This window comes from Protopterus annectens, chromosome 3.part1, assembly GCF_019279795.1.
Source record: "Protopterus annectens isolate FY-2018-M chromosome 3.part1, PAN1.0, whole genome shotgun sequence".
In the NCBI taxonomy this organism is placed as follows: Eukaryota; Metazoa; Chordata; order Ceratodontiformes; family Protopteridae; genus Protopterus; species Protopterus annectens.
The window spans coordinates 71,238,655-71,256,077 of record NC_056732.1 but is presented as its reverse complement, the minus strand read 5'-3'; positions in this window follow the sequence as shown (position 1 = coordinate 71,256,077).

Here is a 17,423-nt window from a genome sequence, read left to right as displayed (position 1 = left end):
GCACCCTAAACAAATTCGTAAAGACAGAAAAATTCCAGATGGTCATGGTTCAGTCTATACTTCCAGTTTTGGAAAAAGATGATTGGATGTGCTCCATAGATCTTCAAGACTCGTACTACCACATTAAGGTGGAAAGGTGCTCAGGAAGATATCTTCACTTCCGGGCGGGAGTCAGTCATTACCAGTTTCGCGTACTGCCCTTTGGACTTTCTACAGCCCCCAGAGTGTTCACAAAGTGCATGGTAGTAGTCACAGCTCATCTGCAGCTTCAAGGATTTCAGGTGTTTCCCTACCTAGACGACTGGCTCATTACTGCCCCAACAAGATGTCTACTGGATCAGGCCTTGACTTACACCCTAAATACTGCACAGCAGCTCGGAATATCAATAAATTGGAAGACGTCAAACCTTACTCCGAGTCACTCATTAGATTACATTGGAGTGATTCTGGACACAGTGACTTGTACAGCCTCTCTCCCAGATCACAGAATTCAGAGGATCAAAGAACAGGTTCAGGCAATACTTTCACAAAGTCTAGCCTCAGCTTGATCTGTTCTCCAACTGCTGGGATCAATGGCAGCCTCCCTCACCATAGTCCCTCTAGCAAGGCTACACATGAAGCTTCTTCAATGGCTGCTTCTTACTCAGTGGTACCCATCCCAGCACCCCTTATCTTTTCCGATTCGAATAACCAAGATTTGCAAACAGGACTTGCTCTGGTGTATGTCAAACAACTCTCACCAGTGGTCTCGCCCCTTCACCCCTCATCAGCTCAATGCCACAGTGACCACAGATGCCTCCCTGATGGGGTGGGGGGGGCTGTTTCAGGGAAAGACAGTCCAAGGCACTTGATCACAGACAGAGGCCCATCTGCATATCAATGTCCAAGAACTGAGGGCAGTGCTACTAGCGTTGCAAGCATTCCAATCGATCCTTCCGTCAGGGACTATTGCAATTCAGTCAGACAACATGGCAGTAGTCTGGTACATCGGCAAACAAGGGGGAACCAGATCATACCCACTCTGTTGAGAGGCCATGAGAATATGGCAATGGGCGATAGCCTCCAACCATTTTCTAATAGCAACGCACATTCCCGGGAGCACCAATGTGATAGCGGACAAGTTGAGCACATGCATTCTACAGCCTCATGAGTGGTCTCTCAATCCTGTAGTGGTGGTGAAGATTTTTGACAGCTGGCACCAGCCTTGCTGCAACCTATTTGCATCCCCGTCCAATCACAAGTGCAGCAACTACTTCTACCTGATCCTCCCTCAGGGACAGTCACCGAGAGATGCTGTAGTCCATGGTTGGCCCTCTGGTCTGCTATATGCCAATCCTCCAATACCCCTCGTTCCCCTGTTCCTCAAGAAAGCACATTGGTTGAAGAGCAAAGTGATCTCATTGCTCCATATTGGCCTCGACAAGTTTGGTTTCCCTTCCTGTAGCCTCATCTGCTAGATCGACCATGGATTCTCAATCCAACTCCAGAGTTGATCTCTCACCTGCAGAATCTTTTTCATCCAAACCTATCCAGCCTGAAACTGACAGCTTGGTTTATCCACTTCCAATCATTGCCAGTCAGCATGATCTATCTTCTCCTGTGCATGACATCCTGATTGCTTCTCATAGATCATCCACCAGACTACTCTACCACAGCAAATGGAAGAGGTTTTCTCTATAGCTACAAGATAAACAAATGGACTCCTTTACATCTACTTCTGTTGTGCTAGAATATCTTTCAGACATTTTTAAATCGGGGGAGCAGCCTCCACAGTTCGTGTTCACAGGGCTGTGATTTCTGATTTTCATAATGGCTTCCAGGGCTCTTCTTTAATGTCACACAGACTTTGTAAGACCTTTCTGAAGGGCATAACCCAACTAAAGCCTCCATTCAGAGAACCTGTTCAACCTTGGGACCTGGCCTTCAACCTTCAAGGGTTGACAACTTCTCCCTTTGAGCCTGCATCCACCTGTGATCTAAAGTATTTGTCATGGAAAATGCTGTTCTTAGTTGCTATTACTTCTGCCAGACGTATTTCTGAATTACAGGCCTTGTCTATCAAACCCCCTACCTCATCTTTCACAAGGACAGAGTTTCATTAAGGACCAATCCAACCTTCTTGCCCAATGTTGTTTCTGAGTTATCTATCCGTCAGATTATTGATTTGCCAGTGTTCTTCCCTAATCATTCTAACAGAGGGGAATATTGCCTGCATACCTTGGATGTACATAGACAAATTTGTTTTTACCCAGACAAGACTAAGTCTGACCAGCTGTTTTTGGCCTTTTCTGAATCTAGACTAGGTTGTCCAGTTTCAAAAGTTACTTTAGCCACTTGGTTAAGAAATTGTATTACTTTCATTTATGGTAAGAATGGTATCCCTTTACTTGGCAGAGTAAAGGCCCACTCTACAAGGTCAGTATCAACTTCTGCAGCCTTCCATGTGAGAACATCTTTGAATGATATTTGTGCAGCCACAACCTGGGCTAGGCCTCATACCTTCATTGCTCATTACAAAATGGGCATGGCCTCCATAGGAAAAGCTTCTTTTGGTACTATGGTGCTCCAGAATGTCCTTCCATAGGGCTACCCAGGTAACAAGATAGCTGGGGACTCTGTCCCATGAGTAAGGAATAAACGAAGATTAACAGCACCAGATAAAGAAGTTATGTCTTACCATAACGTTCCATCTGAGTTGTTTCATCTTCATTTATTTATTATGGCCCACCCGCTTTTCCCCACCGAAGGTTTCTGGTGGATCTCATTTGTCCTTCTTTCCAGTTGTTAGGTCATGTCTGACAGAGGTAGCCTCTGCTTCATTTTTCCAACTTGCAAATTAGATCTGAGGTAACAGGGAGAAGGTTGTGATGGGTAAAATCGTAGCTCGAGAGGTTTGTGGCTGACGCGAGCTTGAAAAAAGGCCGGTTGGGTTCCGAGGTCGGAACCGAATCCCATGAGTAATGAATAAACGAGGATGAAACAACTCAGATGGAACGTTATGGTAAGGCAACTTTTTTCATCAAAAAATGTAGATGTATAAAGTAATCAATTTTGACTATCCTCTGAGGGCTTCCTAATAGAACTTAAGTTTTCCACTTTTTGCCCATTTTTTCCACATTATGAAAAGTTGTTTCTCCATCTGTAGATGGACAGTTGAGAATTGTGTGTGTGTGTATTTGTGCTTTTTTTTTTGTTACTTGCTAGTAATCTTTAGTACATGTCTGTTTCATTACAGACTTTAAACCATTTAATCAGTGTATTCAAAATGTTAAAATGCTGGGATGTGCTTGATCCCAAAATTTAATGAGTTTATCTTTATTTGTAAACTGTATATATTTCTTTTATATATTATAAGGTATTTTTTTTAAACTTGATGAACAGATGCATGTAAATCAAGGAAAAGAGCATACAGAAGAAGCTCCAAGGTGAAAACTGGCAATGAGCACTGACAATGCATTAAGTACAAGTCTCATTTCCATGCAATATTCATTAACTCAAAAACCTTATAGAAAACATTGTACATGAAACAGGAGTCTATGTTAACCTATCCTTAGTTAACTAAGCCATTTTTTGTGAGCCAAGTCAATACTTATTTTGGTATATAGGTACCTTTTCTCAGCAGTTAGCTTGAAGATTTTGGAGTGGTTCGGTGAGTGACTATTTGACAGATGACAGATGGACATACCAGCTGTATTTGTTGTTTATGGGCAGTGCACCTGCAGGACTCTTGTTCCATTTGTCATGGATTTAGTGTAAGAGTCCTGCAGGAGCAGAAGAACAAACTCATTAACAGAGGTCTTCTTAAGGGACCCTTGAACAAGCCCTTCAGCAGCCTTCAACTTCCAAATTACCGTCCGCTCCAGTTTCTGAGCCAGCAAAGCAATTGACTTTGTACTGTTGTCTCGGACCCAAAGATTGTCAGATCCGAGAAAGACAAACCTTCAGTTCCACCAGCTTCTTCGGAACCATCCAAAAGAAAGAAAAGGGATTGGTCACCATCCTTGGAGCCTGTACACTCGGTGCCTCAATCTCCTTTACTACAGTCTGAGGCTGGTAGCCACAGTCCTCAGTGTGTTCCTCCAAATCATCCAAGAGTCTATCAGATGATGACGTGGAGCGAGTGGTATGGAGGTTATTTAAGACACCGGCCCTAGCAAAAATTCTGTCCAGACCAGCCCAAAAGGATGTGGAGCCAAAGCCCATTTCGCCTTTACCAGTTATTCCTCCTCTGACTTGATCCAGTTCAGAGCCAGAGCATCTGGAGGTCATAGTAGTGGAACCATTGGTTCTGAGAACCACATCTGGTGTTTCATTACCGACTTCTGCTCTGATCGCTTCTGTTGAAAGATCTGGGAGCCGACACTTGCCCGTCGGCTCCGGGAGGGAGAGTCTGCTCCGACTCTTGTTGGACACAGACCTCCCACTCAGCACTTTGGCACAGGTAAGTTCAGCACCAACATTGGCCTCAGAGCCCTCATCTGTGGTGTGGGGGAGATCTCCAGGTTCTTCGGAACCAGAGACTATCTTGAGCCAGGATTGAGGTGCCTTCAAGGTGATAAGCATGCTTTCCCCTGAGTTGACTCCAGACACTCTTCCCTGAAAGGGGCCAGTGTCAAACTCCACTCCACCCCAGGCACAGAGAGTCCATGCTTCAGGTTACCCCCTTAGGGGAGACCTTTTCTTCCGAGACCTCCCCAGACCATCCCTCTGAGGAGATCCCTCAGGAGCATACATGCAAGAGGAAGCATATAGACTCCCCCGAACCTATCACATCGGCTACAGACTTAGAGGATTTGGAAGAGTTCCCACGTTCACCCTCTGAGGATGTCTCATTTTCAGACGTCCTGGAGATCCTTTAACAGTGGGATGAATAGAAGTCCCTATCCCCTTCTGAGGATGTCTGTTTACCTAGAAGCATTTGGCTATTGACCCTCCACCTCTTGGGTGTTTCCACCTTTTGACAAACTACTGGGTATAGTCAGTCGAAAGGTGTGGGGCTCTCCAGAGACAGTGGACCCTGTCCCGAGAAGGCCTAATACGTTTATCACTGCCCCTGAGGACAAGCAGTTTCTTACAAAAGGTGTTCCAGTAGATGCTATGGTGGTGGCAGTGGCCACCAAGAAGGAATTAGCTGAAACTTCATCTGTCCACCTGCTGAATAAAGAATCTCAAACGATGGACAGATATGGGAAGCATATGTTTTCCTCAGCTGCGCTTACTCTGAGGTCACTGAATTATCTTTCTCATTTCATGAGACTTCAGAGGGATCTCCTCAAGGAGCTAGGAGAATCCCTCCAAGGTGCTACAGCTGAGGCACTCCCAGAGGCAATAATGACTCAACTTGCAATCTTAATGTCCATAACAAACTCCTCCATATGCCTGTTTTCATATGCGGCTAATGGTGTGTGTAGGGCAGCAGGTACAGGAATTGCTCTGAAGAGACATTCCTGGATGCGGCTTTGCGAGTTTGCTGAACCCTTCAAGTCTTCCTTTACAAATGCCCCTTTTGATGGCTCATCCTTGTTCGGGCCAAAAATTAAAGAAACTAACCAGATGTGAACAGGACAGCAAAACTCTATCAGCCGTAGGAGTGCATTTTTCCACCCCTACTAGACCTTGCCTCAAAGGTCAGAAGAGTGGAATGATGTGACTCCACAAATCACAAGGAGCTTTGTCTGATGCATGTGGTGAATTTTCCCTCAAGGGCAGAGGGGGAAATAATGGAAGATGCCATCCTCGTGGCAAAGGGGGACCACAGAACCAAGGTGACAGAGGTATGGTCCCTGGTTGGCCCTTCCAGTGCTCCTGAAAGGAGGCCCACCTGTCCACCTCTGGAAGCAGTTGGGGGAGACTATCACTGTACCCAGAAGCCTGGGAAGACATCACCAAAGACAGATGGGTGTAGTCAGTCATATCCAGGGGATACATTATTCCCTTCTCTCATCCACTCAATCCACAAAAATCCATCCCAGACATACCACCCAGTCAAAGGGATCAAACAACCCTAGAAATTCAAAGGTTGCTAGAAAATAGGGCCATCCAAAAAGTCCCCGCAGACCAATCAGGACCCAGAATTTACTCTATTCTTTTTAGTACCAAATAAGATAGGGGACTGGAGAACAATATTGGACCTCAGCACACTAAAGTCAGTAAAGAAGGAGAAATTTTGGATGGTAACACTGCAGTCCATACTCCCCTTTCTGGGAAAGGACAATTGGATGTGCTGGATAGATCTCCAGGATGCGTACTATCATGTCAAAATGAGCAGGCGCTCCAGAAGATATCTACCCTTCTGGCTGGGAGCCAATCATTATCAATTCAGAGCCCTGCCCTTTGGTCTCACCACAGCCCCCAGGGTGTTCACCAAATGTATGGCAGTGGTCACGGCTCACCTCAGGTGGCTAGGATTCCAGATGTTTTCATACTTAGATGACTGACTCCTGGCTGCCACCACTGAGCATGTACTAATCAGGGCAAGGGACACTACACTTCATCTCTGCTCAGAGTTAGACATTGCAGTCAATTTCAAAAAATCTGCCTTGTTGTCTTCTCAGCGTATTACCTTTATAGGTGCAAATTTAAATTCCAAAAGCATGGTAGCAAAACTGCCCACAGAAAGAGTCCTAACATTATGACATCAGGTATCAGTCCTGTTGAGGAAAAAGAAAGTACAAGTCAGGTTTGTGCTCAAGGTTCTGGGTTCAATGGCAGCATCAATAACCTTGGTTCCCTTGGCCTGTCTACACATGAGAATGCTACAATGGCTTCTCTTCACTCAATGGTCCATGCAAGAGTTGCCCATGTCCCACAAAAGTTTGATAACCAACACATGCAAAAAGGATCTTTGTTGGTGGATCCAGTCTACACAGGTAACATTAGGCAGACCTTTTGTTCTCCCCCAACCAGTAGTGACTGTGACCATGGACGCTTCCCAGATAGGGTGGGGGGCATTATCTGGGACAGACTGTCCAAGGGACTTGGCGGAATCATGAATACCATCTGCACATCAATATCCTGGAGATGAGAGTGGTGCTAATGGCATTGCAGGCATTTCAAAACTCTCTTCCTTTGGGGACAATTGCAATTCAATCTGACAACATGCCTGTGGTATGGTACATCAACAAACAAGGTGGAACCAGATCCTACCCCTTATGTCGAGAGGCCCAGAGAGTTTGGCAATGGGCAGTCTCTTCTCACCGCTTTCTCATTGCGACGCATATTCCAGGGAAATCCAACGTGATAGCGGACAAGCTGAGCAGGGCAATCTTAATGCCACACAAGTGGTCCCTGAAACAGGAAGTTGCAAACAAAATCTTTCACAAATGGGGCCAACCAAGCTGCAACCTTTTTTCCACGTCCATCAATGCCAAATATAGCAGCTTTTTTGCCCTAATCCCCCCACTGGGGAGTCGCACAGGGATGCACTTGCCCACTATTGGCCCTGGGACTTCGTTTTTCCACACTTTCCCCTGATACTGAAGGTAATCCAGAAAGCAAACTTGTTGAGTCACAAGATAATTCTCATTGCTCCTTACTGGCCTCATGAGATATGGTTCACCTTCCCTATGACCTTATCTCCAGGAGAATCCTTGGATCCTGGACCCAGTGCCAGATCTCTTGACTCATCAGTCCAGGTCTCTCCATTCCTCCATCCAAACTCTCCAGTTCACAGCTTGGTTACACCACTTCCAGTCTTAGCCAGGCTTCCAGAATTATCCCCAGCAGTGATATATATTTTGGTGTCTGTGCACAAAAGCTCTACAAGAAAACTTTATGTGAGTAAGTGGAAGAGATTTTCTTTTTGGGTGAACAAAAACCAGTTGGACCCTCTCACAGCTCCCATTTCATCCATCATGGAATTCCTGATGGAAATTTTTAATCAAGGGCGGTAGCTGCTACTGCTTGGGTTCAGCTGGCTGCTATTTCTAGTTTTCATATAGGCATCAAGGGTGCAACTATTATGTCTCACAGATTATGTAAACCTTTTTTGAGGGGCACATTCCTCCTAAGGCCTCCTATAAAAACCTCCAGCACCGTGGGATCTAAATTTGGTATTAGGTCCCTGATGTTGCCTCCCTTTGAACCAGCTTCTTCTTGTCCCTTAAAATTCTTATCTTGGAAGACTTTTTTTTCTAATATCCATCACTTCAGCTAGAAGAGTTTCTGAATTACAAGCTCTATTTGTCCTCCTTACTTAGTCTTCCACAGACAGTCTCCCTCAGAACAAATCCCTCCTTCTTACCTAAGGTGTGCTTTGAAGCCAATCTAAATCAATCCATTGAATTACCAGTATTTTTCCCAAATTATGGCAACAAGGCAGAATATAAACTCCAGCTGGATGTACATATACAGTTATGTTTTTATCTGCACAGAACAAAGGATTTCAGGAAATCTGGCCAACTATTTGTATCCTTTGTGGAAAAAAAGGAGTTCCAGTTTCTAAGGTTACATTGTCTAAATGGCTTACAAATACATGCTTGTAGTTCTCAACATAAACACCTTCCAAGTAAAATTCAAGGACATTCTACTAGAGCTGTGTCTACCTCCACTGCTTTTCAAGCTAGACTACCTTTGGATTCAATTTGTGCTGCAGCCACATGGGTTAACCCTCATACCTTTATTACTCATTACAAAGTAGATGTGGCCTCCCGGAACAGGGCTTCCTTTGGTTCCACTGTTCTGAAGAGTTTGTTCCCTTGAGCCACCCAAGAAAGTAGGTTCTGGGGATGCTGTCCCAACCAGCAAAATGGGACAACGTAACATAAAGAAGTTATGTACTCACCATAACATTCCATGTTTGTTGTCCAGTATCTCACCTTCATTCTTGTGTCCCTCCCTCCTTCCCCCTTCCTGGATGATTTGGAGGAGTATTTTGGCCCGATATCTTGTTCCTTTCTCTTGTTCTGGGGTCCTTTAAGATTTGTGCCTTTTGCTGTACATATGTGTATATAGTTCTTTATATTTATGTGTGCAATTCTTTTTCTAAAATTAAACAAATCTCATGTCAGTCTAGTGTTATTAGCTTACCAAATGAGATCTGGCACTAGGCTTCATGGGACAGGGAGCAGCCTTGAGCCAGTAAAGAGCTCTCGAGCTTTAGTAAAAGGCCGAGTCAGAACTGATGCTCAGTTCCGAACCTAACCAGCAAAATGAAGGCAAGATACTGGACAACAAACATGGAAAGTTATGGTGAGTACATAACTTCTTTTTACTTGCTTAACAGCAGCCTTTCTAATTTCATACATATAATGCCAATAATGTAAACAGTCAAACAGTTGCTAAAACGAAACTGAATGGATGTTGCGATACCCTCTAAATGGTATAGACTCCAATATATCACCAGCACTCCGACATAGACCAAAAATAGACTTTATTGTAAAAAACAGATAAAACCATTCGGTTAAGCGCTTTCATCAATAAGACTTCCTCAGAACAAAACTACTCCATATTAACCTTACTTAAATACATTCTGTTCAAGTCACATGATGGTTCAATGAATGCCTTAAAGTGCTAGTGCATATCTTGAATAATAAAAACATTTTTTCATTTTCACTCTACATGTTCATTCTATAAGTTAGTACTTCCTAAAAATTGTACTACTTAATATACATCTTAACTTAACTGTAAATTGACAACAAAAAATTAAAAACAAGATTATTATGCATACGTTGAACAACTTATACTATTAAGCCTATATGTATGTGTTATTTTAATTTGATTTAATTTATATGGGCTTCTATTATGGGTTTTATGGATAAATACTCATTTATACCTGGGGAATCTGAGGCATTTAATTTAATTTGCCAAATAACCTCCTTTTCCGCTACTTTCTTCTTGATGTTTCCACCCCTAGGATTGGCTTTAACTAATTCTAGTATTCCAAACAGGAACCCCGTACATTCAGTGTTGTCATTTATATGTCTCCAAAGAGCATTTCTGTCATCTTTCTTATGTATACCATACAGATGCTCGTATATTCTATTTCTAAAGCATCTGGTGGTTTTCCCCACATAAAAGGCAGTGCATTTTGTGCACTTAGCAAAGCTAAGTGCACAAAATGCACTGCCTTTTATGTGGGGAAAACCACCAGATGCTTTAGAAATAGAATATACGAGCATCTGTATGGTATACATAAGAAAGATGACAGAAATGCTCTTTGGAGACATATAAATGACAACACTGAATGTACGGGGTTCCTGTTTGGAATACTAGAATTAGTTAAAGCCAATCCTAGGGGTGGAAACATCAAGAAGAAAGTAGCGGAAAAGGAGGTTATTTGGCAAATTAAATTAAATGCCTCAGATTCCCCAGGTATAAATGAGTATTTATCCATAAAACCCATAATAGAAGCCCATATAAATTAAATCAAATTAAAATAACACATACATATAGGCTTAATAGTATGTTGTTCAACGTATGCATAATAATCTTGTTTTTAATTTTTTGTTGTCAATTTACAGTTAAGTTAAGATGTATATTAAGTAGTACAATTTTTAGGAAGTACTAACTTATAGAATGAACATGTAGAGTGAAATGAAAATGTTTTTATTATTCAAGATATGCACTAGCACTTTAAGGCATTCATTGAACCATCATGTGACTTGAACAGAATGTATTTAAGTAAGGTTAATATGGAGTAGTTTTGTTCTGAGGAAGTCTTATTGATGAAAGCGCTTAACCGAATGGTTTTATCTGTTTTTTACAATAAAGTCTATTTTTGGTCTATGTCGGAGTGCTGGTGATATATTGGAGTCTATACCATTTAGAGGGTATCGCAACATCCATTCAATTTCATACATATCTAAATGCTCCCTCATTTCCATTTTAGCACTTAGCAATTGTGCATCTTGTTCTGTAGGATTTCCCTTCATCTGCAGTACTTTAACCTTTGATAACCCATCTAAATAATTCTAATACTTCTCTCCCATACCGGTTTCTCCATTATGTCTACCATATGTTTAAATTACATTTTCATTTTATCCCACTCCTTAGCTATCCTTTCTGAAGAATTTATTTTATCTTCCATAATAACTCTTGAATAATTTCCACTACCCTTTCCTTAAATGTGTCTCTTAACAAATAAGAAAAGCAACAGTGTCTCATTTTTAATCTATTATCCTGCATCTTTATAGTGGGCTTTATTGGTACATGATCCAAAGTAGTTATTGGATATATTTCAATTAACTATCAATACTCCTGTGAAATGGTATTTCTATCCACTTTAACTTTCTTGTATCTTATCAGTTCTGTCTAGGTTCTTGTAACTTCAAATCTTCCATTCCAAATGTCTTTTATTATATTCTTCCTTGTAGGTCCTCCTGATACATCATCAGTATTACTGATCAAGCTCCATACCCGACCCATGAATGATAATCCCTGCTGAAAGCTAATTACCTCTACCATAATTATCTTAAGCTCCTTAATAGTAATTTTGTGGGGGAATATAAATACATGTCAGTGTAATCCTTCCCTACCACAAATCCTTCATTACCAATAATCTACCATTTTGTTTTTACCTTTTCTGTCACTACTGGAGCACATCTCACAATTAGTATTACCCCTTTCCTTTCTCCCTGATAGTCTGCTGAATATCAAATCTGAAATCCTTTTGCTAAATTGTCACATGCTCATTTATATCCGTGTGCTCCTGTAATATTACCATTTGCACTTTACAAATTATTAATTTAATTCAATTTTCTTTGCTTCTTGTCCATAACTATAATGTCATTTACATGATATAATTGATAAGGCAGTCATTCTGATAAAAAGCTATTGCTTTCACATTCTACATAACTGTTTTTTCAATGTGCTTCCAACTTGCAGCTTCTGTATATGTTTGGCAGGCTGGTCTTGTCAGTTGAATTTTCTCATCTCTGTTTAAACCCATGTCATATTTTCACAGACCTTTTGCTTCATTAAAACCATTCAAGAAACAACAAATTTATATACATTTTAATTTTAACCCCCAGCCCTTAACTGACAGGAAGTTACTCCAGATAGGCAACTACACTCAGACTTTATCTGGTGTAGTGTTAGGATTAATCGAGCTGAACGTGTACTCTTGTACCATCATCCATTCTTGTCCCATCTCTATTTTCCTCCCAGATGTGAAAACAACTTGCATGCTCTCAATTGATTTTTAGCCTTAAAAAGTGCACTGGCTACCCTTAAATTAATAAACTAGATTGTGGACTACTGTGATTGTGTTAAATGCTACTGTGAATGAATATACTTGCAAATGTATTCCCTTCAATGTGTCCTACTTTCACTGAAATGCTTGCCACTTCACCTTTATGTACTAATTAGAGTGTTTCTCATATGAATGTGTCATGTGTCAAAGTTTATAATTAAGTCATTTCCTGATTAATTGTCTGCACTTGTAGACATATCATCTCCAGATGCAGGGCTTTGCTGTTGGAGAGAAAACTGGCCAATAGTTTTATATATGCATGGAATAGCTCTTCTCACAAACATTAGTCTATAGCTCCACCTGTTTAACACAGAGAAAACCATCATAATTTAATACGCACAGCACAATCAGTACAATTTCCCATCCTTCCTCAACAGCCCAATATCACATTATATTGCTGATATTCAGCCTTTATCTTGTTACAGTTTAAACCCCACATACATTAAAATCATGAAAAAATACTTTCTTTTAGAATCACTAACATAAGCAGCAGTCACTACTAAGAACCCCCCACCCCACATTTAAAATACCTTTGTATACTTTACAGATCTGCTTTAAAATCTGCCATACAGTTTATTTCAAGAAGGTTTTTATACTGAAAAAATAAATGTATTTTTTCTTGGTTGCATCATCAGTCCCTTCATTAACTATAATAACAAAGTAGGAATTATGCGTTACAGTCCTCCCACCAATATATCACAGTTTACAAACTTTTTTTAGTCACCATTTGCAGAAGTACAGTTTCATGTTCAAATTGCATCTTATTGAAATCACACATTACAGTTTTTCCATTTATTTCCTACTTTTACATTATTGATGGGCTTCTTCCTCATCTTACCCAGTCAATATTGACCTCTGGTTCAGATCCAAGTTACTCCAAAAAAAAAAAAAAAAAAAAGTACCATTCAGCTCCTGGGCTTTTCTGTTGCTCATTTTCTTTGGGAACAGTGAACAAAGATTTCACTAGCAATTTTGGTCTCTAGGTTCTTCTGTTATCAGAAGAACAAGTAGTCCACTTCAGCTTCCTGGCTCATTTTTTTGCTGGCTAAACATTTATTTCCTCCTTAGCCTGTTTTCCATCCAAACATGTCTTTGATCATCAAGGAAAAATATTCTAAAAAAGAGCTGGATATATCAATTTGAATCTCACACCTGCCTCCTGACATCTCTTTGAATGTAGGAATAAGCTTGCTTTTCTTCTGTCTAGCGTACAGTGAATAATCAATTTCCACAAACATCCTGGTCCCCCCAGTTGTTAATCATTTCCTTCTGCCTCACTTTTATTAGGAGCAGCTCATTTTGCTGGTATGACTTCATCTTTTATTACTATAGTTTTTTTCTCATGGCCAGATTTACAGTGTATACACCATCTGCCCTTTCAATTAACAAATCCTGCTGTGGAACACCAGTCCAGTTGCTTATTTGTACTTTCATAAATATTAATGCAGTCTGCTCCTTCCAGTTCCTCTTCTATAGAAGAAAATCTCATGTGCTCTGTTTTCTAACTCTACTTTTTGAAATAGTTCTTGAGAGGCCTCATATATTCAGTCTTTCCTTCATTTCAGCCTCTGATTTCTACAGTTTTATCAGTTTATCTGATGGCTACTTAACATTTTTATTCCTTCCAGCCTTTTGTCATTTGACTTTATATATTCCACCAGTTTCTCATTTTAAACACACCTAAATTACTGGAAGATGAAACCTGAACTGCTTTTTGCTGAACAGCTATGACTCTTCCCCAGACGAGTTTTTTTTCATCTTTCTGTAGTTTTTCTCTCTTTCTTTCTCCAGATTTCATCTTTGCTAAAATTCAGACAGTATAGTGACTAACCAGAAACTGAATTTTACCCAAATTGTTAGCTTCCTCTGGCTCCTTTACTGCTCTTTACTTTTTCACACACAGATAGCGCTAATCAACCTGCTTTTCAAAGTACAGCCATCTTGGAATCTGTCTGAATGAATTCCTGTTTGAAGGTTAAAACCCATTTAGTACTCATGTCACTCAAGTAAAATTAAATTGGTATATAAATTTGTTTTAATATGAGATGGTATTGTGTATGTAGAAAAGGTATTCCAAACTTCAATGAGCCTTTGCAGTATTATAGCAGTTGTGCAGAATTAAATGGTGTTTCAACTGTACTGGGTCATCAGTGGTGCTCAATAACAGGAACATTTAACACCATCCTACCTTTAAGTTGAAAGCCCTGTTTCCAGTTTGGCCTTTATCTGTTTTGTACAGTGTATATATCTGGAAATCTGCTTTAACTCTACTCTGTTTTCATTGTACAGGTATGGAAGTGCCTAGGTTCTTGTGCTCCAAGGCTTGTAGTGTACTTGGTAAAGATATATGAATGGTTAGAATTATGGTCTCCATCAAACCTCACACATGCCTTGAACAGTAATAGGCACAATCTATAAGACCTTTCTAACAAAATTTCTTTGACTGAGAAAGGAACATCACTAGAGTTCTCCAAGTATGGCTAACTGCACTTTGCTGCATAAGTTTCAGTATATGAGTTACTATCAAACAGTGGTGTCTAGGCTAGCAGATAAGAAACCCATTGTGAAAACAGATCCATTCCTAATGGAGGTACTAATCTCAGTTGCTCATTTTAAATAAACAGTAGTGATCAAGAGTCACTTCTAGGACCCACAGTTTGGGATTGGCTCTCTCCCTCTTTGAAGTTAGAGGGAACTTTTGAATGCAATTTTTGGGTAGGTTTGTATTATCTGCAGACTGATTACCAAGTACTTGCCTATGAAAACTAGGATATGAAGGCTTCAAGGTTACACTGCTTTCATTGTTCAAAAATAGACCTCTTTGAAAAAGTTGTCTGTTGTAGATCTAGTACTAACTTGCTGACTAACTAACTGTATAGTACTGTGTTTTGGTATCTAGATATACATATTTCAGTTTTGTTGTATAGCCTCTGCTATGTGAACTGCATGACTTATTTATTAATGCATACTTTTTTAAACATTTTTATTAAATCACAAATTATACAGTAATAGTTACACATGCATTAACAGAAAACAAACCATAGTGACATTTTCATTCACTCCAATATTATATTATATACATTGCTCAACTCCTGCCTTCCCTTAATCCTCACTCCTCTTCTTGAACATTTTTCTACAGGTATTGTTTCTACAAATTCCATTTATTTATATGTAATTTTCTCATTCCCTTTTCTTAAGATCCCACTTCCTGTTCTTTTAATCTCCTTTAAACTATTCCATACTTTTGGAGCAAACCATATACATAAATTTATCTGGGAATAGCACTACCCAGACCACTGGGGAAGATGACCTTTAGGCCTCCTGCAAAATCTCTTCCATGAGGGAGGTGGGGTCTATGAGCAAATATGCCCTCTCCCTCATCATCATCTCTATGATCTCACCAAATGTGACATATTCCCCATGAGATTTGGGGGAACCTCGCCTTCACTCAGATTTATGTCTGGGGAGGGAGATTTCCAAGTAGGAATTGAGATGCTTCTTCATACTTCACGTCTTCCTTACAGGGTTGGGAAGAGAGTCATATGAACTATCCTTGGAAGAAGGCACCCTGGATCTCAGTAATGTGAACCTATGAGGTCCTCTGTGCTGGGCCAGCATCAATGGTGTTTCAGGGTGGAAGTGGTAGAGCCTGTACCTGCCCTTGCAAGGAACCTGATTTAGTTCTTCTCTGTGTCAATAAAAACACTGAAGCCTCTGTCACTGATTGTGCCAGCACTGGGGTCATCAGAGACACACAAATATGTACTACTGGTCCCAAAGATTCCAGAATCAAGGTCACAACAGAAGATTTCAGCACCAAGGTCATTGACACAGGCAGGTGCCTCAACTGTATCAGGCCTGGAGTTGGTGTCTATCAATTGATGCCAAGACCCTCAGCCCTAGTGGTCCCTGGCATTGACATGGTCAGCAATGAAGATTTTATCAATGTCAAGGGGATTGGAATCAAATGAAAAATGTCTACCAATGTCAAAGGAATTGGTGCAGACTTTGGGGTTGAAACTGGGCCCAGAGGAGGAACCACAGAACAAGTGATAAGGGGATCTTCTTGACATGCCATATAAACAGGAGGCTGAGATGACATCATGTTGAACCAAGGCCTTCACAAAGGCTGGCATGTGGTATCAATCCAAGGGTATATGGCTCCAGAGGGAGTAAAGTAATGCAGATAAGATGCAGACACAGGCCTCCATGTCAGGCATTTGCATAGCTCATGCTTCTAGGAGAAGCTGAGTCCATCATACCAAAAGAATCATACTGAGAAGGGGACCTGGGTCTAGCCTGTGATGAGGGTCCTAGGCAGGAAGGAGAAGTAGAGATCCTAGCAACTTTGGGGGCATTTTTGTCAAGAACATATGTGTCTGAATCTTCAGTCTTCCTGTTTTTCTTTCTTCTTTTGGGGACAGTAGGTTTAAACAGCTGGTTTGCCTTTGCCAGGAGATCTCTCTCTTTACCTTTTTCAGCTGTGACTGATCACAGAAGCCCCTTCAGACCCAGTTTGTTCCTCCTATCCAGCACAGTCTGAGAACTAAAATTTTTACATATGGTGCAGTCATTGTCTAGTTGCTCCACTGCACAACACACCATACAGAAGTCATGGCAATCTTGAAAGAGACTGCCTGACCTAATTCAAATGCAAGAGGAAAGTGCCCCCACAGGAACAATCTCAATAGTCAGACTGTAACAACTAAAAGACCAGTAGCAATAACAACTTAATATGACCCTAATCTCTTAAAAAATACAATACAAATAACTGCACTGGTAGATCACACCACCACCTGACAAAGGAGTTATTTTATTGAAAAAAAAAAAAAACAGTTATTGCATTTTATACTGATGAGGAATGGGAAGGGAAAAAGGGGGACGTTCAAGAGAAAATTGAACAAAAGATCCAAACTGCTCAAGCTCAGTCTTACTAAGAGAAGTCATAGCTGCAATTGCAGCAATGAGATTTTTGGTGTCCTCCTCCTCAGTGCTGGAAAGAAGACTGGTAAGTGAATATGTTAGTTCAAATTAGATTCAAATGTAGCTTTGGAAATGAAAGGATTTGTGTTGAGAGCTACCCCGTCCTTCTGAAAAATTAAGAAAAATTGGAAGACAAAGCTTGTAATTCCAAACCCTTCTTGCTGAACTAGTCAGCACCAAAAACAAGGTTTTCCAGGATAGAAATTTCAATTGCACAGAAGTCATCAGCAAAAAAGGACTCTTGGTTAAG